Source organism: Haliotis asinina, chromosome 8 (assembly GCF_037392515.1).
Source record: "Haliotis asinina isolate JCU_RB_2024 chromosome 8, JCU_Hal_asi_v2, whole genome shotgun sequence".
Lineage (NCBI taxonomy): Eukaryota > Metazoa > Mollusca > Gastropoda > Lepetellida > Haliotidae > Haliotis > Haliotis asinina.
Window position 1 is genome coordinate 2,236,751 of NC_090287.1, and position 27,800 is coordinate 2,264,550.

Sequence of the window (27,800 nt, forward strand, 5' to 3'; positions counted from 1 at the left end):
GTGGTGGGGTGGCCTCATGGTTAAAGTGTTTGCTCATCATGCTGAAGACCTGGGTCCAATTCCCTATCCAGGTACAATGTGTGAAGACCATTTCTGGTGTCCCCCCATGGTGATCTTGTTGGAATATTGCTCTAAGTGGCATAAAACCCTACTCACTCACTCACTCCAAATATCAGAATCTATAGTCAGTATGTCTGCACAGAAGGGAAAAAGAAATGTGTCTAAAGACATATTTTATTTCACCAACCACAAATGTGGATTACACAAACTACATGCAAAGCATATTTTAAAATAATCCAAACTTGTATCTTGAATCACTTTTGCCCGTATATGGTCTAAGCATCTTTAACTAGCACTGGGGGGTCAAGTGCACACCTTGATCTATGCATCTGAAACATAAATATAGTAATTATTATAATGATATAATACTAACATAAAGATATCATACTAACAAAAAGTCAGATATGTTGGTGTTCTATATACACTTTGAAAAATGTGAGTCATGGTGACTCATGAGTAAATGTTTTGGGAGTCATTTTCAGAATTTCTGACTTATGAAAATATTTTGTCTCCATAATGTACATAAAGGGCTGTGGCAGGACAGAATATTGTTTCGCTGAATGCAATGGGAAGTCTTTAACTATGTACTCTATGTATTTGGCATTATTGGTATTCAAGGTATACTTATTTTGAAAAATAATGCATCAGCTATGACTTACGTGAAAATAGTTTTGGAGTATTTTACAAAACTGTTCAGTCAAGTAAGCAGGAACTGTGCATCATGTAAACCCCTGACCTCTGGCTCAGTCGACACACTGCATACAAATCAGTCTGGTAGATGTATGTAGATACACATGGTGTTTCATATCTTGGAGGTGGAGCATATTTATAGATTTCGACAAACAGTAATGTAGGGTAAATTTGTTTATTTACATTGTGATATGGATTTATTTTATACAATATATAGAAACCTTAGGAGTGTGTGTTGTGTCATACTAGTTTACTGAGCCCTGTCAGAATAAAACCACTTCAAACAGTGTTCACAAGGTCACAAGGTTTAGTAAGTACAGCGATATACAAATCTCATCTAACTGATAGCAATGCCTGAACTGATCCCTGTAACAATAAAGTTGAAAGAGTCAGAAAGGTAATGACAGGCACACATTTCACCTGCATCACCTGGAGGTGTGATTAACGAGGTTGGAGGCTGTGCCAGCTTACCTGTATTTTAACTGTCTCCCTTGAAGATCGTCTCTGACCCTGAAGTGGTCTTGGTTTGACCTCGCTGGACTATAAACTAATTTGAAAATCTCCCCCGTATCCTCCTTAACATGATGTATGGAATAATCTAAGTCACATCAAGAGCCCTGACCACTACTCAACACAACTGGAGGTGTTGTGTCACAGTATCATCTTATACTCTCAATCACATCCAAATGTTGGAAATGTACAGTTGGTACATGTATAAAGCTGATGAATGTAAATGATAGTAATTATATATACTCATGGAGAGAAGTAAGAGAACACATGAAAGTACAAGTGTTGCTTTATTCTTTTTTATAGGCTTCTTCACAGGGTATTATTGCACTGTGAGTGAAATTCTGGAATTCACCTATTCTTTCTTGTGTTCCCTTATTTGTTTCTATGAGTATATAAATATATATTGACAATATCATTGGTCTTGTGTTTTGAAACAGGGCAGACAAAAAGTAGCAACATCGTAACGTAGTAGTCCTTATCATTCCTTATCAAATTCTATTTTCAGAATTGTAGATAGCATTGGCTTAGATGAGATATATGTCATTCCACATGACTGTTCTACATGACTATTGTTGTACATGGTTGTTCAACTTTATTGTTCTGCATGATTGTTCTGCATGATTGTTCTGCACGATTGTTCCATATGGTTGTTAAGCATTGTTGCTCCACATATTTGTGATGCATGATTGTTTCATATGGTTGTTCTCAATGATTGTTCCACTATTAAACAAGAAATACATATATATGGACCTTAAACAAGATACTTGTAGTTGTACCTTAAACAAGGAGCACATATATATACTGGACAAAAAATGGTTAGCAATATTTGTAAATTTTGAAATTATATTACGTTTACTCATTGTTATGCTGATAAAATATCAGTCATGAAAATACCAATATTCCTAACTTATTTTGTCACCTATATCAGTCCATATATGAACCCCCAAAGCACACAGTGCAGATAATGGTATGTTTAGACATTAGCACCTTTAAGAAGTAGTACACATATCATCATATACAGGCTCTTGTGCTTTCATACAGCTATTACACACAAATCCTGCAGTAACAGGACAGTAAAGCTGCACTCTAAATGCCACTTACAGCTACTGTTACTCTGATGATTCAAAAAGAATTGAGAAATTATGTTAATAATGCTTTGTGGACGTCTGTGACATTGTTGTCAGCATATATATCTCTCCTCACTGACATTGTCTACTTATAAGGAATTAACAACAAAAGACATTATGTGACTGAAGTAACTTGGATAAATTCATTTAATTATTTCTCATGCCTACAAGATGTGACACAAAAATGCATGAAAGAAATGTAGATGACAATGATGAAGATATTTGAGACACTTCTACCTTTAGCTTGCAGCAAAATAACACTTAACCTTTGCTCATTTCACCTGAACACTAACATCAAAGGACATAGGACAAACTTGACGATCATACAGGTAAAAGTAGACACCAGACAAACAGGTGAAATTGATGTGGTCCTCAGGTGAAATTTCCATGTTCCTGTCATATGAGTTTGCATTCAAGGCATGAATCTCCCCAGGGGCCATGCGGCAAGGTCAGAGAGACAACAGACCCTTATATGAAGGAATGAATAAAATACACAGCAAAAAGGCATTTCTGCATTTCAGGCAGTTTGTTTTAAATATTGGTTGCCTTACTGTACATAAACAATCATGGATGATGGTAACAGAGAGAACAGAACACCATGGTAACAGAAAGGATGGGACACCATGGTAACTGAAAGGATAGCACAGCTTGATAACAGAGACCATAAGACATCATGGTAACAAAGACTATAGGACATCATGGTAACAGAGACTATAGGACATCATGGTAACAGAGACGATAGGACACTATGGTAACAGAGAGGATAGGATGCAAGGGTAACAGAGAGGACAGGACACCATGGTAACAGAGAAGATAGGATGCCATTGTAACAGACAGGACAGGACACCATGGTAATAGATAGGATTGGACACCATGGTAACAGAGAGGACAGGACACCATGGTAACAGAGAAGATAGGATGCCATTGTAACAGACAGGACAGGACACCATGGTAATAGATAGGATTGGACACCATGGTAACAGAGAGGACAGGACACCATGGGAAAAGAGAAGACAGGAAACCTGGATAACATGCAGTAGAGATCACTATGGTAACAGAGAGGATAGGACACCATGGTAACAGAGAGGATTGGACACCATGGTAACACACAATGGTGGAGTATGGCAGTCTGAACAACCCAGGTATTATTTCAATAAATGAAGAAAACTTGGTAAAAAAATACACAGATTTAAGAGAAATCTTGTCGTGACTTAGTTCAGGTCCAAGTTCAACCACAAATTTGACTCCCTAATCCAAGTGTATGGACAGGTGTAATCCAGGTAAACCAAATCTGTCAGTGTAAACAATCATCAATTGTGTAGTATTACATTCTGATAGAAGCACCTACTCCAGGCAATGGATGAAAGCTTCAGCAAGTCTGTAATAAACACTTTCATAAACAATGCTAATATCTCTCTGTTTTGAATAAGAATTCATGTAATCTATGAGAAACTACACTGAATGACTTGAATCCTACTCCAAAACTAATTTGGGACTGAGGTCATATTTGGCTCTGGCCTAGAGAAGGAGAAGATCAAAGTGAAACTGACAATCAGCAATTGATGAGATATGTGCATTTCTTATGTCACAAAAAACATTCCATCACAGCATATGACAAGCTGGTGGACCCACCCTGTTTCAAGGGCCAGTCATTTACTGTACGGGGTCACACCATGAGGTTGAAGGGCATTTCACTATCTTAAGGAAATTAAGCGATTCATTTTCTGTTTCTGAAATGAACAAACTTTACAAAAAATTCACAGTAAACAAAATGTAATGAAAAGGAGCCCTGAGACTTTCTTTATTTTCAGAAGCTATGGAAATCTAGACTTGCCCCTTTTTCTAGATTTATATGGGCTTTCTTGGATATATTTGCTTTAGGGTGTGCATGACAGACTCATTTTCACCAGTTTGTAAGCGAAAATAGTTTATTTTAGGAATATTTCTAGTCTGTTTCACAGTCCCTGAACCACATTATTTTCCCTACTGTCTAACACCCCTGCTGTCCTCTCTATATGAAGCAAGATGTCCTCAGGATCAAGATCTCCCAAATCACTTGGCTCCTTTTCAATATAAACAGGATTATTTGTTACTATCAGCATTATATATATTCAGGTACTAAGCGTTAGACAAGGACACTTTCTGAGATTATAATAAAGATACTGTAATTGCCACTGATGGAGGCACACACTGGGAGTGTCACTGTGATTACTTCAGCATGATAGATGATGGTCCTCTACTTGCACACATCGTGGACATGACACAGTACTGCCTCACCAGTTCATGTTTTACCAGCCTATCTGACATCAGAGTTCACAACCTTGTCAGCCAGGTCTGAGCCCATCTACAGATGTCTGAATCACGTGACTAACATTTCTGACAGAAAAGACAATGAAGAAAATTAATTCCACAGCTTTTCCTACAACCTGTCTGTATTTGTCTCACCTGCAGGGTGGCGCAGGCATTTCATACATGGAGTATTTCTCACTCATGTTGTGTGTAACATAGTCACTGTTCATCAGTTGAATGTTTTAATACAGTTTTAATACAGCAACATTTCATCCCAAAATTCAGCAACATTTCATCTCAAATTCTATCTCGAATTCAGCAACATTTCATCTCAAATTCAGCAATATTTGATAATAATAATTCACTTATATCTCGCCTAGTATCCATCCATCCAAGCTGCCTGTGATGTGCTAGAAGGTTTTAGTCACATGAATTTATCCAACCGGGTACCCATTTTCTGCTGGGTAAACAGAGGCAGTTTTGAACCAACTCATTTGCCTAAGGTGAGACCACATGTATCACATGTGCTTTGTTGTGGGACAGAACTGAAGTCCTAGAATACTCTCAGGAGTCAAGCTGCCAATTAAACACGGTCACCTATCCAAGGACTGTCCCAGCTTGACTTAAGCTGATTTGTGAACTGAGCTGTACGCACAGGACCACTCGCTACCATTTTCAGCTCTAATTCTGCAATATTCAAGGCACAGAGAGATGAAATACCCTAGAAAACATTGTGGCTATGATAACAGAAATCATATCTAGAATGTGGTGGAATACAAATTCATATTTGGTAAAACATAAATAAATAATGACAAATGACTTACAAGGAAGAATACTTGGCACCCCACTGGAGAGTGCTGAAAGCTCTCTGGCCCATCTGTTGCTTGTTCTGTAGTCCCTTGCAAGGACACTACCCATGCTGCCTCTTCATTTTGTTATGTGACTAATAAATATCATGCTATCAGGTTTCACTCAGTGTTGGGTCAACATCTACATTCTTGAAACATAACATTAAATCACATATCCAATTTAAGCTCATATGATGTAAAAATATTTTCCAAATGAGTGTATGAAATGTTTCCCTAAGACTCGAGAGCTTAAGGACATTAATAAATCACGGTGAAGATTCTCTGTACGTAACATTCTATACAGCCTGTACTGTACTCTGTCCACCTGGCCAGGCAAGTGCTACTAACCAGACCTAGATTCAGCTGGTGGTCAGGGACGCAATTACTCCACTGACCTTGATGAAATAGTTATCCTGGTCCAGGGCCAGGGCTAGGGATGTTGGCCAATCAAGGACACTAATAATCACATCATAGTTGTTTGGACGACCATGAAACTCTGTTTTCATATAAGACTAACTGATAAATTTCCAAATTTACTTATATCTTCCCGAGAAGTGAGAAAAGTGGGTTTATCCACATATGTGATATAGTACAAGAGGAGCAATCATGTGAAATATACTGAACAACAAAAGAAATGCAACTATGGCTTATTGTAAAGTTTTTGAACAGAAGACATAAACATAAAAACTTCCTTTCATGAAATTTCACTTATTTGAAAACTGCATTTCTTTCGCTGTTCGGTGTATCCAGGTGTTTTCTGTATTTACTGATGTTATATAACATCCAGCAAGGTGTTAAGACCAAGGTGTTGACCAATTATATTCTATGAAGAACCCAGTTCTTACCCTGGAAGAAGAAGATGTGGAGAGGTTTAGCTTTACACTCAGTACCTGGTTTCTTGTGCACGTTTAAGAAAACACATTTTTATATATGAGTACATTTCACCCCTATCTTGACAACATGTTTGATTGTGATATCAATAAACTCTGTGAAAACAAAGTGAGCCAATTACATACACTAACAGACATTCTACCAGGACTTCAGTAAATACTGGATTGTGATTGGCTTATCAAAGTCATCCAGAGGTATATAATCACGTTCTATACCTCTTATTTCCCAACACAGTATGTTTATCTCCTAATTTCCAATAAGACTGTGGAGTCAGATAAAGTGGTTGTTGAGAGTGCATGTTGTTGTTCCAGTGTTGATCAACATGCTCAAGAACACTACAACAGAAATCATTAAGGGCATATGAAAACGTACCAGCAATATCACTACTGAGCCTTAATTGCAGTTTCACAACTTTAACATGAGGAAGTAAGCATGGTTTTATGGTGCTTTTAGCAATATTCCAGCAATATCACAGCAATATCACAGCAGGGAGGGCACCAGAAATGGGTATAAAATCAAAGGCCACATGCACCGTAAAACACAACTGATACCTTTTGGTATGCACTTACAGAAACAAAGTATCAAAAATGCCAATTCAACCCATAAAGTTGAAAAAAAAACTGCTATGAAAAGAGTCTACGAAATCGCAGTTCAAACAATTCACTATTTTCCCCCCAGCGCTGGGGAAAAAAGTGGTTTCAACAGCTATGCTGCCCTGTGCTCATAACACATGCGCAGTCAATAGGTTCACAGTATGCCTGCATGGAGTATGAGGTCTTGAGGAGTAGTCAAAAACCAAAACAAACAACATGTTGATTGGGATAAGCAGTCTGTGTCACAGAGAAAACTCAATGTCTGGTTTATTGACATCTATACGTCTGCCTGCCTATCTTCTACTGACAATATGCAATGCACAACTTCAATCATTGACCACATGCAATTAACACCTATCATGCTTATAAGCCATAAATAAAAAAGCTGACTAAGCATATTAATGAGCTTGCTGCCAATGAAAAAGCTCCGTTACACTTGTGTGCACACTCACCAGCTCTGACCAGCTTTGGTATCATGGCTGCTTTGTTTCCATGGAGGTAAACCTAAATACAGAATATTGCACTTTTGATTTGTGATTATCCGCTTATAATTTTGTTTATTTGTTTTTCCTTAATCAGCATTGCATTTTGTATATCATGAATAAGTGATAACTATGTTTTAATCATGCTTGATGTTTTGGTTGTATATGACCTTCAAAGGAAACAAAAAATAAATATAGATTAAGTAACAACTTATCATTGAGATAGGAGCAATTACATTATTCACACAGTCAAACAAAATAACAGGGAATCAGAAAGGTTTCAGTTTTGTTTTCCCTAGCATCCATCAAAATGAGTCAGCATTAAAATATGCACACTAATCGTGAACAGCTTTGAATTTTATGATGTCCAATGAATATACACATGGATGGCGTTCGATAAAAAATGGCAGCCATTCACCACATGATATCAACGATACTAAAATAGACGATATGAAATGTAACACAACTGTGCAAAATGCCAAGGCATAACAAAGGTGGGTGGTTATTTCAAATGTTGCATTTCTCAAATGTACAGCAATTGCAGCTCAATATATGTAGTTTACACTGCAATTGATTTCTTGTAGCCACTGGCTTCTCTGATAACTTTCACAGTAGTGCCAAACAGTTGGAACATTCTGTCATCCCTGCACGCGTTTACTCAAACACAGTCGGTAATCTTTGCAACAATACAACGGTGTTGTTTAAAATGTGAGCAAATATGAAACAATATGAAAAAAATATGAAACAGAAGAAAAAGAGGGTGAAAACATTGTACATTTGAATATGTTTGTTGTCTGCTGCCACAAAGAAGCAGTATCACAAAATAAAAACATTTCGTCGGACAATGTCTAAGTTAACTGTTACAATCATAGATAATTTCCATGCTAAGGCAACATTCATATCTAAATACACTGAAAAATCCCGAGGAATCAAAGATGAAAGTTACCCAGATAGTTTGTTCCAAGTCATTGTGCCATACATAGCCTCTGTTAAGTCACTCCTGATCCAGTTGCTTTACAATAAAGGAACCACACTTTCTACACCTTCAATACAAATACAATACTCTTAATATTTTTCAAAGTAAATGTCTTAAATTTTGCCCTACTTGTTCTCAGTATGCATTCAGTGTGAATTCCCCATTGTAATACCAACCAATAATCACAATTCGAAACAATTTTAGTTTGTTAAGCAACTTCTACAAAATTCTGAGATTTAAATGTTCAGTTGGCAAGGTAAAATCATGAGGATTTGCAATTTTAATTTCACTTTATTCCATTTACTTTTTTGTTCAAGTGAAATTCATTGGTATGTTATCACGGCAAACAGACCAGAAATGAATAAAAGAAAACAAAAATACACATTCAGATGAGTTCATACCTGAAAATATTTTAATTTCCCATTTGGTTCAAATGACATATGAGAATAGTATTGTTTGTAATGATGATAAACTGCAGATGGTGATAACAACACTGATTATAACAATGACAACACAAGGGATAATAACATGTTCAGTGCTCATCCAGTTACCTGTACACACTCACATTAAAAGAAAACGCAGTGAATGTTTTTTTAAAAACAAATATATTTTTAAAAAAGTACTATCATTTCTGAGATAATTCTCCTCCTCTCTGCCCAAAGCTGGCAGAACACAAGAATCTCCTGAAACTGACGAACAAGTGTCACACCTAAAATTGACATGTCTCCAAGACAACGCCAAGTCAGTGACAGGTGGTGTACTCACAGTGTAAGTAGTGTTACGGTGTATCACTTCACTAATCCAGAACAAAACTCTCTGATCAAACATACTGATCCAAAAACACATGGTTCCGAGGAATCCTGGACACAAGCAATGTCAATATGAACTGATGAAATATTAAAAACCTTTTTTGTGTGGTTGAGATGACAATATTGAAATAAACAAGGCTCTAATCTAGTGATAAACAAATGCATAATCTTGAAATAAACACTCCTGCAAGTAAGTGACGTGATGGTTTGAGGTTCTGTAGCCATCCATGTTCGACATGAATGAAAACGAATAAACAGGCATCTCCCCAAACCTCCAAACTTCGTTCCACCCCCACCTGAACTACGTCACAGAACAGGTGAGTGTATTTGCATAACGGGATCAATAATTGGAATCAACAACTCTCGTTTGTTTCAAAAACAAGATGGACGCTTTTCAGTGAGTTTAACAAAGGGGACAAGCGACTTAAAAGAAATTTGAAAACAGATGTGATGCTTGTTATGTCCCATCGTAAGCGAGAGGACAGCTTTCGATTGAAATGACAATATTTGGAAACTAAAAATAAAGCTAGGAATTTCAAAAGAATAACCTGCCTAATCAGTGTTGATTTCTCACCTTCACTGCTGAACTAAACACATCTTCTCACATGCACATGTCTTTATTAAGAGGTGACATACTCTTAGCCAAATAGGACAAAACCCTGGAGCACCTGTATGTTACTGAGGGCAGAGAGAGGGAGAGGCAAGTGGCATCTCCTTCTACACCCAAGGACCCCCACTCCATCTCTCACCTCTATTCCCTACCACTCACAAGATTTGCAAAGTATTAATACTACTATGTATTAAAAGTAAGAGATATTAACCTTTCATGAACCTTTCCTTGATCCTGTCAAGCTTTTTGGTGAACCATCCCTCCTTTTTGCATCCCCCACCTATCCCCCTACATCTCATTTTCCAAGCACCCAAATGATGAGACATGTCAATCACTCCCTCACAAGTTTTTTAATAGTTGACATACACATGAACACTAACTTTTATAAGATTTCATTATTTTGAAAGTTATGTTTCTTTTGCTGCTCAGTATATTACCCAGTATCCATTTCCACGATGTATAAATCAGGTAATGACAAGCTTTGTGAAATAACACACATATAACATTAATACATAATGCATGTAAAATACAACACCTGAACTCAGCACCTGTAATTGAGTATCACTTGGGTCTAATGTATGCCTCCGACATCAAGTGCACAGACTTACCTGTAGGGAAGAAATCTATGAATATGTAAGTTTGAAACATGAACCCTTCAACACAACTTAAATACTGTATATATTTGTTTATCAACACACATATATCACCAGCTTAGTTTGTTGTATACCATATTACAGCACAAGAGTACAATATTCAAGGTAAGTTCTTGTTTGTACGTTCCTGTCGGCTCAGTTATCCATTGCTGTCAAGATCCATGTTTATCTACATACACTGTGCACACGCAACTTGTCCTGAGTATTTGGTAACATAAGCGCATTATGTAAATGCACAGGATTATCTCAGTGGGAGCAACAGGCCTAAACTTTAATAAACTTTGTCATAAAATTCTTTGTTAAAATTTACATAATCAAATCACAGACTGAAGTTTTCATTCAATGTTTAGATTGACAAGATATTATCTGTACTCCTCATGAGAGAAAGCTAATACATGTCTATTGACAGTGTGATTCACAGAGAAGATACCTGTCAGGTGAAGGGTACCTCCTGTCACACATCATGCCAGTTGTATTCACTGTCAGATCTCATTCCAACTGGACATCACCAGACATCACCAAACAGCTTCAGACATCACAAAACAGCTTCAGAGAAGACTCACACCTGACTAAATCACCTTGAACACCTCGATTATCCCATGTATGATGTCACCATTGTATTACAGTACACACTATAGAGAAGCTAGATATCCTCATCTTTGTCCCTCTTAACGTACAGAAAGACTTGCACTGGATTAGGCAGCTCTTGGTAGCATCATATCATCATGACTTCATACACTAATAAATAATAATAAACAATTAAACAAATCTTCTTTTTAAACTTTTGCAATCTCACAAGAATAATAAATATCAAGTTTTTCCAAAAGTGTCTCAAATTTTTATGCATTATTTATTTCAATTGAATTAATTTGTTTACAGAATTTGGACATGTGTCTATATATTATTGTCACATTTTGTAGACAAAATGTCAAAAGACATTTGCATAATGATTTATTTTATATTTTCACTCTCTTAAGAGATACTCTCCACACATATCACACATAAATTCTCATCAGTAGTGAAGTACATGAGAAGATTTACAAGAATCCACCTCACTCACTCACTCACTCACTCACTCACTCACCCATCCAACCACCCACCCACTCACTCACTCACTCACTGAGTAATATTAAGCAATATTTTATACTATTACCTAATTATGGTGTAAGAAAAACAACATAGTATTTGGCATTGAGACATCCTGAATTAGAGCCACTGGTGTATGCTGGACCTTTCTTGTCTACTGTACATTTCCCACCTACAAATCACATACACACAGAGAGTTTCACAATTATACGTCCTACACACCAATCAGGGGTTAACATGGTACAAGCAAAGAAAAAATTACTCACAAGCTTTCTAAGCCTATGAGAAAAGTTATTCACACTTGCTGCAAAGAAACCAGTCGTCAATATGACAAACGCTGCAGAGAAGTGTGAAGATACATCACCCAGCATAGTGATACCACAGAATTAAAACTAACTATGTACATGCACCATTCATTTCCACTGGAATTAATTCCAGGAGAGAGAACATTCCATTGAACTCATTGTATTGGAGCTGTACAAAGCTGTAGGCCAGATCCTCAATGAGCCTGATCTCAACAACAGTGCACAAATACCTATATACATATACAGGCTGAGCCGTGCCAGCACAACATTTGTTCTTTGAGGCTGTGAGGTGTGAAAGATTTGTAAATGTTGTGGACCTTTTAAAAGTTTGGAAGGTCTTTAGGTACAAACTGATTGTCTGCTTTGATGTATTGACAAGACTGTGACAAGAGTGGAAGTGATTGATACTCTGGTGTGGAATCATAACTGCTGGAGAGGAAGAAGGATGGGGGTGTTATCTCAGAGTGATGGGTATGTCCTGCTTCACCAAGTACAGTCCACATATGCACGTCTACTTTGTGTTTCAGCCCTACATGGGGTGAGTGAGTATGGTATCACATCGTTGTTACAGTATTTTAGCAATATCACTCCAGGAGACACGTGAAACAGGCTTTAGACAGTGCGCCATTTGGGGAATCAAACCTGAATCGTTGGCGTGACAAGCCAATGCTTTAACCATCACACTACCCCAACCCTCCCAGTCCAACATGGAACATAAATGTAACCTTCCTATCATCCCAAAGTGAAGCATGTCTCACGAGTGATTCTACATAATGAGATGTTAGAGTGAATGTTCTATATACGTCTAATGCTAGGTAAGAGATAGGTGTCCTCTCATCATAATGGTGGCTGCCACCATCACAACAATACATCTGTGCACAGGTCAACCAGAATATCTTTGAAACTGATAAAATACATTTGCAAACGTAATATTCAGTCAAAAAATGAAGCTGCCATGTCTTTTATCAGTTGCTGAGATGAATTATTCATGCCAACAACATTTTATCTCTGTAATTTCCTTTATGTTTGTGTGGAAACAAACAAAAACCACTCATCCCCAGAAAAAATCACTATCTGAGAAAAAGAATGTGCATAACACCCAGCAGAGAACAATACTCATTGTTTAACACACATACCTCCCAGAGACAATAGATACCTGGGTCCCAAAGTCACATAATATGATTTATGATCAGGTGAGAGTTATTCCTGGAATATATCATAAACCACCCCCTGTGTCTGTGATCTCTCAGTGAGTACTTTGGCAGATACCATGGGTAGATGCTGGTGGTCTTGCATTTGTGTGGGTATATAAGTTATGTGTATATATCTCAGTGACCTAGGCTGGAGAACCTTGGCTGGAGAACCAGGTTAGTAGAAATTGAGTTGGAGGGCCTGGCTTGGGGAAATGGGTTGGAGGATCGGGTTAGGAGGACCTGGGGTGAAGGACCTGGGTTGGAGGACCTGGGTTGGAGGATCAGGATAGGAGAACCTGGGTTGGAGGATCAGGTTAGGATTATTACCTGTGTTGGGGAGCTGGGTTGGAGGATCAGGTTAGGAGGACCTGGGTTGGAGGACCTGGGCTGGGGAGCTGGCTTGGAGGATCAGGTTAGGAATGCCTTGGATGCAGCATATGGGTTGGGTAGGATGACACATGTTGGAGGGTATGCTGGAAGACCTATGTTGGAGGGCTTTGGTTGGAACACCTGGGTTCTTAAGGCCTGTGTTGGAAGGATTGTGTTTAAGGTCCTTGTTTGGAGGACCAGGCTTCACAGGATCTGGGATGGAGAACCTTAGTTGGAGTTTCTTCAATGATGGACCTAGGGTAGAGGGCCTTAAGTGGAGGACATTATTTAGTTTATAGAGGTCACAGAAATAAGAACCAGGGAGTGCTAACCTTTCCTCTACTGGATGCCACATCAACTGATACACTCCTGGAAGGGATGTCTGAAGTCATGCTACCCTCGTGTTCAATAACTGGACAGATGCATGACCTGAAAAAGAACATTCATCACTGAGATTGATGACTCATCATTTACCTGAGAATGGATGTCCTCTTTGGAAGTTTGTGGTCTGCATGATAGTGGAGGAAGGCCTGCAGCCATTGGTCACCTTTCACCTCTGGCTGCTCACAGATGACCCTGGTCAGGTCACATGACTCTAAATCAAATATCATTTATTTTCTGTGAGGTCACATGACAGGGATGATGCAAGTAATTCTGTGCCAATCCTTGTCTGTGTCACTCAGAGGTGAAATAGACATCATATGTTGTAAGCAGATGTATAATTCACTGCAAACTCTTCACCCACCAGCCTCACGTCCCCTGGTAATTACGGGTTTATATGGATGTGTCACTGTAATAAACTGAGTGTGGTGATTGTTTCAGTCACAAACACAAGATGTTCATGCTTGATCTTGAACAATACTTGTTAAAAAATAAATGTGAAACACTGGAGTGAAAGTTGAATATCATTCATGATTGATCAGTATTAAATAACAGATGTAAACTGACATTAGGTTAAATTTTTATGTTTAGGAAATGCATCCAATATCATATAATATTAGTGACATCATAATGGTGAGTGAGTTTTTTGCATTACTGGAATAACATAAGTGACACCATTCATCACTGACGTCATCATCTAAACACCGAGTTGGTGCCAGCAGTGACGTCATCATCTAAACACTGAGTTGGTGCCAGCAGTGACGTCATCATCTAAACACTGAGTTGGTGCCAGCAGTGACGTCATCATCTAAACACTGAGTTGGTGCCAGCAGTGACGTCATCATCTAAACACCGAGTTGGTGCCAGCAGTGACGTCATCATCTAAACACTGAGTTGGTGCCAGCAGTGACGTCATCATCTAAACCCTGAGTTGGTGCCAGCAGTGACGTCATCATCTAAACACTGAGTTGGTGCCAGCAGTGACGTCATCATCTAAACCCTGAGTTGGTGCCAGCAGTGACGTCATCATCTAAACCCTGAGTTGGTGCCAGCAGTCCGTGAACCATTACCTGGATGAAGATCAAACTTGTACAGAACATAGACACTGTAACCACTCACAGACTGTACAAACATACACAGCTCATGAATTCTGTGTTGTAGAAGATCTGACATACTTTGCCGTCCCTTGGGAATATCTAAAGCCTATGATGGAGGGTTCAGTTCCTGGTCTACTCTGACTATGTTATGCCAATGGCACCTCGTTGCTTACCAAAGTGGTAAACATCGGAGACAAAACACTTTCAGCTTTTTCTGGACATAGAGCTTACACTGGGAAGACCACTAAAGACTAAATTTGCAGCACATTGATATTATTGAAGGTACAAAACGTCCAAATCCCTCACTAACTCACTGGCACCGGTGACTCCTGAGTTCTTGACAACTTATATCAAAAAGAATGTAACAAAGAAATATATTAACACATGTTGTCATATATTGCTGATACAAACATCCACCTGAGCTGCTGTAAGTGCGGCAGGCCCTAGGGCAATGCAGACTGGCGGGGCCTGAAGCATCGCTGATCATTACTGTCATATTAAATAATTAGACATGGGTCATCTGAGGCTTTCCAGTGTGAAACATGTGACCTTTACAAGATAAAGGGTGAATTACAGTTTAGCATATCACTGAATGATAGCGTGTGTCTGTCAAGCTCGACTGCTTGTGTAGATTTCAGTCAACAGAAACAACATGGAAATAAACATATGCTGTGATGTGGGCAGCCGTTTTGGTGTTCATGTATGTACTTTCTTGAACACACTACCAACACCAGTATCAAAATGTACAATATCAATGATTCATTGATGCTGTGGATAAACAGCATTCTTGATTCAGCTTATCAAAATTATATTTTGTTTTCAAATTGAAAATCTTGGCTTCTTGCATTTATAATAGTGTATTATATAGTATACAGACTCCCTTATTTACAGATCATAAAGTAGAAGTTAAAAATAATGTTTTAATGAACTACAAGGTAAAAATAATGTTTTACTGCATAAAGTAAGAACTAAAAAACTGACATAATTTCCTGTGTTTCATTATGTATCTGTGATCACATTTCTTCACAAAAGGCATACTTCAAATTGCATGTTGTACAGGAATATGAATATTTCAATAATAACCCTGTTTTGAAACATGATCGTGTGGAAATTAATCACCTGTGCCCAGATATCTAACTACTAAGATAATAAATGTCATTATCACAACCTAAAAACATTAAAAATTGATGGATGACACTGAAGAATTTAAATGATCATAAGAACATTATCATCCAACAAATGAAAAACTTCCAATGATGGGATGCGAGCTGTTTTCATTACAGTAATTTCCGGAAGTGAAATGTCAAATGAAAATCGCCTGTGTAGAGATATGTGTCACCAGATTCCATAATTTAAAGTAGCTTCATCAAATGCCACCACAACACTATGGAGCACATTGAATTGTGAGTGCGAAATGATGGAACACAGTCAGGAAGAGTTGCAAGCAAAGTTGTGTCAATGCATAGATTGACATGAAAGTTGCAAGCAAGTTGTGTCAATGCATAGATGGACATGAAAGTTGCAAGCAAGTTGTGTCAATGGACAGATTGACATGAATGTTGCAAGTAAGTTGTGTCAATGCATAGACTGACGTGAATGTTGCAAGCAAGTTGTGTCAATGTATAGACTGACGTGAATGTTGCAAGCATGTTGTGTCAATGCATAGATTGATGTGAATGTTGAAGCGATATTTAGCATGAATGTTGGAGTGAATCTTGCAGTGAAGGTTGGTGTGTATTCGAGAGTGAATTTTTTAATGAAGATTATAGTGAAAGTTGTAGTGAAGGTTGGTGTGAAGGATGTAGTGAATATTGGTGTGAAAGTTGGATGAATGTAAGACGGAATTGTAGGAATAACTCTAGTAGTGAGTGTAGGAATGAATGTGGGTGTGAATGATGCACAGTTGGTAAATGTTTAAATAATGCCCCATGAATTAATATTTTGAATGCCACCAAACAGACAACATTGATACTTTAATAAAATCTGGAAAATCAAGAAATGAACCTAGTCAAAGTAGTGTCCTTAAGATACCACTTCATATGCTTTAGTTCATATATATGTAACCTGAATCTCCATCAAGACCATAATCCAATTCTAAATAGAAGAAGTGATTCCTACAAGCCCAGACAATTAACTGCTAGTGTAGAGACAAATGCCACAGTCTGGGTACCCCTATGACCTCCAGGGTCCACTGACAGCATCACAATTATCTCACAGAAGCAATTAACCAAAATTAGGTAGTCATAGGTTCAACTTCATAAGCCTGCAGCCATTGGTCACCTTTGACCCTGGCTGCTCACAGTTGACCTCTGGTCAGGTCACATGACTCTAAATCAAACATCATTTATTTTCTGGAGTGAGGTCACATGACAGAGATGATGCAAGTAATTCTGTGCTGATCCTTGTCTGTGTCACTCAGAGGTGAAATAGACATCCTATATTGTAGGTAGATGTGTAATTGATTGCAAACTCTTCACCCAGCAGCCTCATGTCCCCAGGTAATCACGGGTTTATATGGATGTTTCTTTGTAATAGGCATGTATACGATGATTTGACTGGATTGAAGCAAGTGTCAAGGGCATTATTTTGTGATGAATGAAGCCTTTGAATAGCGAATATTGAGTTAGTGTGTGAGTTTAATTTTACATCAGTTTTAACACTTTTCCAGCACTATCACAGCGGGGGTCACAAGAAACAGGCTTCACACACTGTACCCATTTGGGGAATCAAACCCTGGTATTCAGGGTGAAGAACGAACACCTTAATCACTAGGCTTCCACATCGCCCCAGTGAACATAGATTGTGAATATAAATATTGGAAAATGTTGAATATTTCACAAATGATGTAGACTGCGAATGCTGAATATTTCACGATAAACATCGATTATAAAAATGAAAATTAGAGAATATTAAATATTTCACAATGTTGCACACTGTGAATGTTGAATATTTCACAATGAACATTAATTGTGAATGTTTCAGAATGTTGAATATTTCACAATGAACATTTATTGTGAATATGAATGCTTGAGAATGTTGAATATTTCACAATCAGTCAACTGTTCAGCTTCATTGTTGATTGTATGTCCAACAGTAAGTAACACGGGTTACAGTTATGTCAAAAATGGGGTTCAGTACAGTTCTGTTTAATGTAAATTCTTATGACAACATTTTGAACTAGAACTGCTTTTCAAACTGAGGGCAATATTTTCTTGGTACTTAACACAAGGTCAACAGAACTGAAAATGTTACGATAAATTAATTCAGCAGAAAAAAAAAATTAAGCATTTTTGTTAAGGAAATGCTTCACAGTGCAAAAACTTCAAGGAAATTTGCTGTGTTTCACACATCACTGTGAAACTACTGATTAGTGTAATGATAGTAACTTTTTAAATATCACGGAAATATTTGCAATTCCAGAACGGGCAATTCCAAAGGTTGCAGCCACCACGACCGAAGCAGTGCATGCAGCACAACATAGGCTCATTTGTACATAAAGTTTACACATACCGCAAAAAGACGATCATGGTGAGCAGTAATCCGATTTCAACCTCGCGTAGTCCTCAGTTGACTGGAGAATTCTAAGTGAACAAATTGTGGCTGGAAACTGACACAGGTCATTGAAGCAACACACCAGACCCGTATTATTTGGAGATGGATTTAGCCGGACATGCAATGCAAACATTTTGAGAAAACTGTCAGGTTCTTCCTTTATGTTGGCGACTACATCTACGACGTGATGTCTAGCAAGAAAGTCGCACCGCATTTAGATGAACTAAAACGTGTTGGTCTCCACGCATACGTTTAAACTCAGGTGTGGGATTACCACTACTCTTTCATCGTTAGCGAACATTCATTAGTTGCGCGTTAATTAGCTCACCAAGTCCACAGCAGTTTACTTCTATGTCTTGCAATCTGCATGGATAAACACGAAATTGATGGTTACACGTTGCTCATGCAAGTGATACACAAGCAACTTGACTGGGTAGTATGTTAATTGTGTTGTGTAAAATTGGCATGATATTTGTGTCAAAACTTTCATTTCAAAGCAACAAAGTACACGTGGCCTCACTGAACTGTCTAAAATTTATCAAGCATATGTCATCAAAGTCAATGTGACTTTACTTACAGAGGACCCCATAACATGATGGCCAAGGTAGATGGGTCATACAAACATGCACTTTCTTTCACTCACTCACTCACGCACTCACTCACTCACTCAGCCTGACCTGTGTATAGAACAGGAAACTGTGGCACTCTTGACAACTTGGCTAGCAGTACTGAGTGTTGTATGTATTCTCCACTCACTCACTCACAGCCAAAGGCTATTACATACATGCATATTTTGATAAAATTTTGCATAATACCAGTACTATAGTTAAATAATTGTACTATACATTTTTAATAAGTCCTAATACTACACACCATAAAGTGCTTTATACTGTACCTGTCAGGCAACCGCGTACGTGTGATACCAGGTGTATTCTGAGCCTACTCTGCCACATTCAGGAAAACAGTATTGTTTACCATGATAAAAAGAGGACCCAATGTTAGTTACATCACAGTCAATACCCCAGTTTAAACAAGCGACAGCAACATCAAATATACAACATCGAGGGACAAAAAGGAGGACCACTTCTGACATTCAGTTCAAAGGTCGAGGTCATTAGCCTCCCAAAGATGCACACAAATGCCAAGTTTTGGATATCATTAGTCAATGTTGCATGAATACTCTAAAAAGGTCATTTCTATAATTAATGAGAAAATAATTTGGAACAGCAAATTGATCTACATTAGATTTTTCCATTTTGTCACAACTTCCATCTTTCAAAGGTTTATTGTCCAGTGTTTTGCTCACTCATCAGTCAATGAAATGATCTGAGAGATGCTTCATCTTGATAAAGATGTGTCAGACAAGAGAGCACATGAAACCTTATATTTAGTATCAATCCCACAAATTTAATCAAGAAAAAAAAGTTTCTAACATTTAACAGATATTTCATCAGGGCCAAGCTGAAATGACAGTTACACATTCAACGTTGAACACATGAAATACATTTTCTCATCAGTTCATATTGTTTATGTGGTGGTTATTGATGACATTTTCTGTGTGATATTAACATATATCTCCAAAGTTACTTGTTGTATACCTACTGGAGAAGAAAGAGAGATATTCAACAGTTCTACCAGGTGTGAGTGAATACAACAGACTAATGCCACAACTGGATAAACACATGTAATCATCATGTTTTCCTGTCAGATATGCTGCTGTACATGACACTTAACATTGTACATTAAATGCCAAGTAAATCATTGTAAGCAGGATGTACTGTGGAGTATACATATCATTGTACACAGGATGTACTGTGGAGTATACATATCATTGTACACAGGATGTACTGTGGAGTATATATATCATTGTACACAGGATGTACTGTGGAGTATACATATCATTGTACACAGGATGTACTGTGGAGTATATATATCATTGTACACAGGATGTACTGTGGAGTATACATATCATTGTACACAGGATGTACTGTGGAGTATATATATCATTGTACACAGGATGTACTGTGGAGTATACATATCATTGTACACAGGATGTACTGTGGAGTATACATATCATTGTACACAGGATGTACTGTGGAGTATACATATCATTGTACACAGGATGTACTGTGGAGTATACATATCATTGTAAGCAGGATGTACTGTGGAGTATACATATCATTGTACACAGGATGTACTGTGGAGTATATATATCATTGTACACAGGATGTACTGTGGAGTATACATATCATTGTACACAGGATGTACTGTGGAGTATACATATCATTGTACACAGGATGTACTGTGGAGTATATATATCTTTGTACACAGGATGTACTGTGGAGTATACATATCATTGTACACAGGATGTACTGTGGAGTGTATATATCATTGTACACAGGATGTACTGTGGAGTATACATATCATTGTACACAGGATGTACTGTGGAGTATATATATCATTGTACACAGGATGTACTGTGGAGTACATTATAAGTTTTCCAATGGTCCCTTGAGGCCCATGGGTTGATGTATCCAGGATGTTTGTTTTTGTTCCCTGAGCCCATGGGTTGATGTACCCAGGATGTTTGTTTATGTTCCCTGAGCCCATGGGTTGATGCCAATCAGAAAGTAACATTTATGTGGGAGTTAAGATAAATATCATTGTACACAGGATGTACTGTGGAGTAAATATATCACTGCACACAGGATAGACTGTGCACTATATATATCATTGTACACAGGATGTACTGTGGAGTATATATATCACTGTACAAAGGATGTACTGTGGAGGATTATAAGCCACTCACTGGTCAGATGGGAGACGTGGGTTGCTAAACTAACATCAAGGGTATATCAACCCATGGATCCTGAATGACCAGTGAACAACATATTTATCTTACCTAAATGCTAATTTTGAATTGTTTGAAGTTCGGGTAAAAATCTTTTTGTAACCATTGCTCAATTTTTCAGACGACAAGAAAAACAGATTTAGAGTTATCACCCTTCCACTGATTTGCATTCACTAAACATTGGTAATTTCTGTAAATCATATGTGGTTGAATGTTATTCGAGATAAAGAATTACTGCAATGAAGTAAGTAATGAGTTTGGCATTCCCAGGGGGGTACATAGAAACGTTACATCAAGGATACATCAAACCATGTCCCCCTCATGAGCAGTGGACAACCTATAGTGTACACAGGACATAATGGGGAGCATATATAACAGCACGTAGATGTAGATAACAGGACTCAGTTCTTCCTACATCCAGTGAACTTCACATTCAACTTTACATTCAACTACACATCCTTCATATTCAATTGTGAATAGGTAATATTGACAATAGCACCATTTTTCAAGATGGGTGAAATCTACCATCAAATCTTGAGAAATCCATGTTCACACTGATTCACCACCTTGTTAAGAAACGCGACACCAGAAGCGCAAAAACCAATCTGGGACAGACACTAAGGATCAGACTTCTAAACAAGAAGTCATGACACGGATGTCCCACTTGAACAAGGGAGTCAGTGGTGGTTGAATCCCATTCAAAACATTTCTATGGGAGATGCTTGTTTATATGGTAAGGGCCAAGCTTGAATGACCAGTGGCCTTGGTACCTGACGCTAACTTGACCAATCAAAATCTCCATGCCAATTACTCGGACAATTTGACGTGTCTTCCGAAATCCCCCTTCTTGAAGTAGTCCCAGGGTACATTGACAGAGCCCTTGTTACTGATGTCATTAAACAATGGCTGTGTCAGGGATTGAAGGAGGGGGGAAAACTTGTCGATTTTTCCATGCTCTTATCTCAGACATGAATGGTGGAACAATGAAATGTACGCCCCTGGCAAAATGTTATCTGACGTGTCAGTGAATTTATCTGTTGGGATTGTGTTGTGGGTGTTATTACTATTTTTAACTGCAGTAGCGAACCATGATGAACATCTCTGAATGGCATTTGTTTAGAAATCACTATCAGAACATATCGCCTTTAATGAAATCAACAATAGGACCACTGGGAGAAATATTGGCCAGGAAACACCATTAAATCAAACAATGGCAAATAAATCTTCACTGGTCATTCTTAGCTGTGATTTGCTGAAACATTTCACAATTTATTGCTTTTCTTGGCCAACATCACAGTACAGTTTTCTAATTTTGAAATGCTGACACCTGTAAACACAGAAGATGCAAAAGACAATAGGTGCTAATTGGATGAAAAGAGCGTGGAAAAGGTCATACTGGGATGTAGACTACAAGAATAGGTCATGTATATGTTGAGACAGATCACAGACTTCAACCTGTTTCAGTAACAACTTTAGAACCAAATAAAAACAATACTAGGAGACGTTATAGCAGGGTTGTTAACATTGAGTTGGGGTAGAGATGACTGTTGCTTTGATAAATTTTCCCCAAATCACCAAAATCTGTTCAGTTTTACGTTTTCAGGCTGAAGTGAGTGGATGTCATATATTGTAAGCCAATGCGTAATTGATTATCCTCTCCTCCTTCAACCCATCTAGTACTGTTGAGTGAGTGGGTGGGTGAGTGAGTGGGTGCGTGAGTGGGTGAATGGGTGAGTGGGCGGGCGAGCGACCGAGCAAGTGGGTGAGTGAGTGAGTGAGTCAGTGAGTCAGTGAGTGAGTCAGTGAGGGAGTGAGTGAGTGAGTGAGTCAGTCAGTCATTGCTTCTTGTATGGGTTTTGTTCAGAGTTTACAGATGACTGATATGAACAGTAGTCAAGTATTTCACAGCATTTCAGGGCTGTACATTAGATTGGTACTTTGCTGAGAATGAAGACGAAAACATTAACTGAAATGAATAAAAAAATTGAAAGAAAACTGTTGAAGGCCAAAAAAAATAAGTAAACAGAAAACAAAGAGTAAAACATTGATGACGATGTAACTCCTATGCCCCTCAACTCCAGCACAGAGTGTAGTAACTTCTGTGAAGGAGGGACTTCTCAAAGTCATCAATATTCCCAGAGGAAAAGCATAAAACAGACTCACTTAGTATGAACTGACTGAACCTGTCTTACACCCTACCTACTGTCCTACTTGTCCACCTTTCTACACCAACTTCTCCAAAGGATTTCAAAATTAACAAATTTAGTGACATCTACTTCTTGCCTCTACTTTGATGTTATCACTAAGGAAGGAGAACACCATGCTCTGTGAACATTTTGAACCATCTACATGATAACTTTTAAAAAAGTAAAATACACACAGTAGTATATCAACCAGATGATATCATGCTCTTAGCAAGACAGAATACCTTAGGATACAAATCTCATCTGAAATGGGTTAATGTATTGAACAGATCATTTGGGGAGGAAAACTGCATTAATAAATTCATAGAAAACAACAGCGAAAAACTGTCTACATTGTGTAGCCCTTCAAATGGGAGAACGCTTGAGGACATCTAAACTACAGGTGCATGTAGTTAAAATATATACCTGTCTCGAGTAAGGTGAAAAATATCATTCAACCGCAAATGATTAAATCTACAGGTTTCCCTCCTGGCTTTGTCAAGCGTGCAAGTAACTGTGACTGATTATAATGGCCGAGCCGGTGGAAAGATGAGCCGGTTATATGTAATGAAACATCCACAGAGAGGCCAGTGTTTGTGACGACTGAAGCGAGGATGGGGTGCTTTAGAAATTCATACTTGGAGAGCTGCTAAAGAAAGTACAGCTCATGGTGAGCTGGGCACAAAGTCCATCTTCAGAGAAGATGCATAATGTACTCATCGTTTAGAAATGTATTCAAAAGACCGTCATCACATGAATCTTGTATTTGTGAAACATGCACGCTTGTAAAGTTGACCTGGTTCATGATATACATACCAACAACACGTGCAGAGGTGCTGGAGACGGTTTCTTTAAGACCATCAATGGCGGTTCTTTTTAATGGAAAGATAATGTTACAGCCTGTGTGACAAGAAGGGATAGCGGCATCTTAAATCTAGAATGAAATTACAAAAGAGGCTTCTAATATTTCACAGGGGCAGATTTCAGGATGTTCAGGAGATACGCAGTCTGGTCAATAGGAAACAGCAATGTCCATGCTGCATAGGTAAACAGATATTTAAAAGGACCATAGCAGTAAGCTGATGGGGTTGAATAAGGGGCTTTAACTGGAACATGTGGTCAGCCTCTACTACTGTTTCTGGGGCTGGTTACAGTATTATAGACACAATTGGATACAGTGTACAGAACATCTGAGATTAGGAATATTTGTTTGGGTATTTCTTTATTGTAGGACTGAGCACACAGTCTGATAAACAATTCCCTTCGAAATATGTATGATTTGTTTTCTTTTCAGTTAATCGTAGCTGTCAGCTGTAGATCAGGATAACTTGAGGCTGACCGTACAACAGAAGTCAGAAGAAGTGAATACTGGCATCCTGAGTGAGTGAGTGAGTGAGTCGGTGAGTGAGTGAGTGAGTGAGTCGGTGAGTGAGTCAGTGAGTGAGTGAACAAATCAGATGGCCGTGAGTAAGATGTCAATATCTTTTAGACAAATTATATTTTGAGACAAGACATCACAGGGCTCTCCAGATTGCCAGTGGAACAATACTGGTACTCACTGTGGCCAGCCCCTGTGAGAAAGAAAGGTCACCTATTCCAGTTAGTAGCAATGTGTATGCTTCATGTGTAATTCGAACTGCTAGTCACATATTGAAATCGAGAGGAAAAGAAGAGATAAAGTCCCCTTGATAAGCAAGTAAATAAGAGTTCTGAGGTGAAACTCAAGGAAATAGTCCGCCAATGCATGCATCTAGAGCCGAGTGTACCATGTAAACATTACCATTGTCAGTCATTGTAACGATGTGTATACATATACAAGTGTCAACACAACCTGGAGATGACCCCATGCAGTCCAGACAATACCAAACACTGCTTAGCTTGTTATGCTGGCTACTAAAGAATAATATTTTTTTATTCGCTGGCATAATCCTCCGTGCATGGAATGTATACTTCTGAAGTTTCATGTTTAAATTTCATGATCTGGGATATGCTATTTTTTCATTTAACAGCCAGGGTCAGCTGGTTGGCAGTTGATTACAACTGTATGGGTTAAAGTTGGTAATGAATTTGAATTATAAAAGAGCTTGAGATGAATATTTATAACATTTCTTTATTTGATTGTGAAGCTAATTCATAAGGAAAATATATTTGCAGGGCTTTTTTTGATGTATTGTCTTGTGCACTAATTGACTTCCACATTTCCATACACTGAGGTCTACTGGGAGTGTGGTTCATGAACATATCGTGATGTTTATATATGAGCACTACAAAGACAAAACAGGAAAATAAATATGTTTCTCAGTGCAGATCTGCATGTCTTTGGTATGTAACAATGACCACTCCATCAGAAGTTGCCTAAACAATACCCTAGGAGCACATGTATACAAGGTGATAGTGAAAAATAACACTCCCCCACCTTTAACACATCTCTTCATCAAACTTGAATACCAGTAATGAAGCAAATATCTTTCAGAATTGACATGGCATACATTTCCACAACATTTCAAAGGTGGAGATGGCAACAGAGTTGTCTGTTGACACAACAGTGCAAGAAGCCACAGACATCCATGTTAATAACAGTTGTGTGTAAGGCTTCATTCATCTTTGTAGACATTATTAAACATCACACGACCATTCTTCCACTTACTCACATGCTGAAAGTTTTAGATCTAATATACACCTACTTCAGACAGGTAAAGATGTTCACCTATTCAGGGGAGAACGTACAATATCTCCTTGCACTCCAACATACATCTTGTCACATGTGCCCATGCTAACGCAATCGTCTCTTTCTGTGCTTATGTCAGCCAAGAGTTGCCAATTTCACACAAGCAAGGTCGGCTAATAATACATTTCTACATACATAAATAAGGGTTGTCGAAAAAGTGAATGCCAACACATCATATGATATTAAAACCTTTAATCTGATGTTCAAACAAAGTTCAGGTAGGTTGCCAGCTGGTCACAATCAAAAGTTAGTCATATAAGCATGTTTAATCCTTTGTAGGTGTCTTTATCACAAACATTCTGTTGGAAAGTCTGTGTGCTGGAGAAGCTAGCCTGGCCTGTATGGCATGGCTTTGAACATTCAATAATCCAGAGGTACTACTTTTTTCAGTTAAACCTTTCAGTTTTAATTCAACCTATGGAAACACTGTGTAGTTGGAAATTTCATTGTGTAACTACGGAAACATTGTATAGCTATGGAGACGTTGTGTAGCTATGGAAACATTGTGTAGCTGTGGATTTCATTGTGTAGTTGAGGATTTCATTGTGCAGCTATGGAGATGCTGTATAGATACGGAGACACTGTGTTGCTGTGGAGACACTGTGTTGCTATGGAGACTGTGTAGCTGTGGATGCCATTGTGTTGCTATGGATATACGGTGCTGCTGTGGATTATATCAAGTAGCCATGGAGACACTGTATTGCTATGGAGACACTGTGTAGCTGTGGATATTATTGTGTAGCTATGGATACACTGTGCTGCTTTGGATTATATTAAGTAGCCATGGAGACACTGTATTGCTATGGAGACACTGTGTAGCTGTGGATGTTATTGTGTAGCTATGAATTTCATTGTGTAGCTATTGATTCAAAATGTACAATGGAAACATGGGTAAAGTTAGGGACAACAAGTGTTAAATAAAACTTTAAATTTATTGACATGCAAAAGAGAGAGAAAATTTAGAGAGGATAAATTAGTGATTTGAAGAAAATTTTGTTCAATGTTTTACTTTAACACAGCATGTCCATCTGAAAGAGGGAGTTATATTGTGTCAGAGGAGAGCTTCATTTTTCTTCACTCACTCACAAAGAATTCACCACTCATTCACCTACACACCCCTACTCACTCACTCACTAACTTACACTGTCACTCACCTTGCAACACCCACACTCACTTGCCCCAAATGCTCAATACTTTATCAGAAACTCTATACTTCACATTACAAACAACTTGCACTTGTCTATACTATATACAAGAATACATCACTACCTGCCTGTCTTAATCCACGCTCCTCACTTTAGACATACCCAACTATTCACCAGGCATGTTGTTCAGCCATTTGCTGTATTTAAAATTCCCTTAAGAAAAAATAATCCGTTCATATAGTCTTCTTGCTTTTATTTCTCTTCTACAAACCCTGTATAAATATTCCTCCACTGCGTACAGGCCACACCTTACATTTAATAGGGAGCATGCTCAACATTCAAGGCTACTGTTTATTCAGAGCACTTGGCAAA

General features: G+C 38.2%; 1 long non-coding RNA gene across 2 annotated transcripts in view; it reads right to left on the bottom strand.

Annotated features, from left to right (window-relative positions):
* Positions 1-216: 216 nt before the first annotated feature.
* The window catches only part of LOC137294356 (uncharacterized), an 81,413-nt gene continuing 53,829 nt past the window's right edge, over positions 217-27,800 (bottom strand). For both annotated transcript variants that reach the window (XR_010957516.1, XR_010957517.1), the window contains 2 exons: positions 13,824-13,920; positions 217-389 (listed from right to left, as the gene is read on the bottom strand). This is a non-coding gene — a long non-coding RNA (uncharacterized lncRNA). The remainder of the gene's footprint in view (positions 390-13,823; positions 13,921-27,800) is intronic.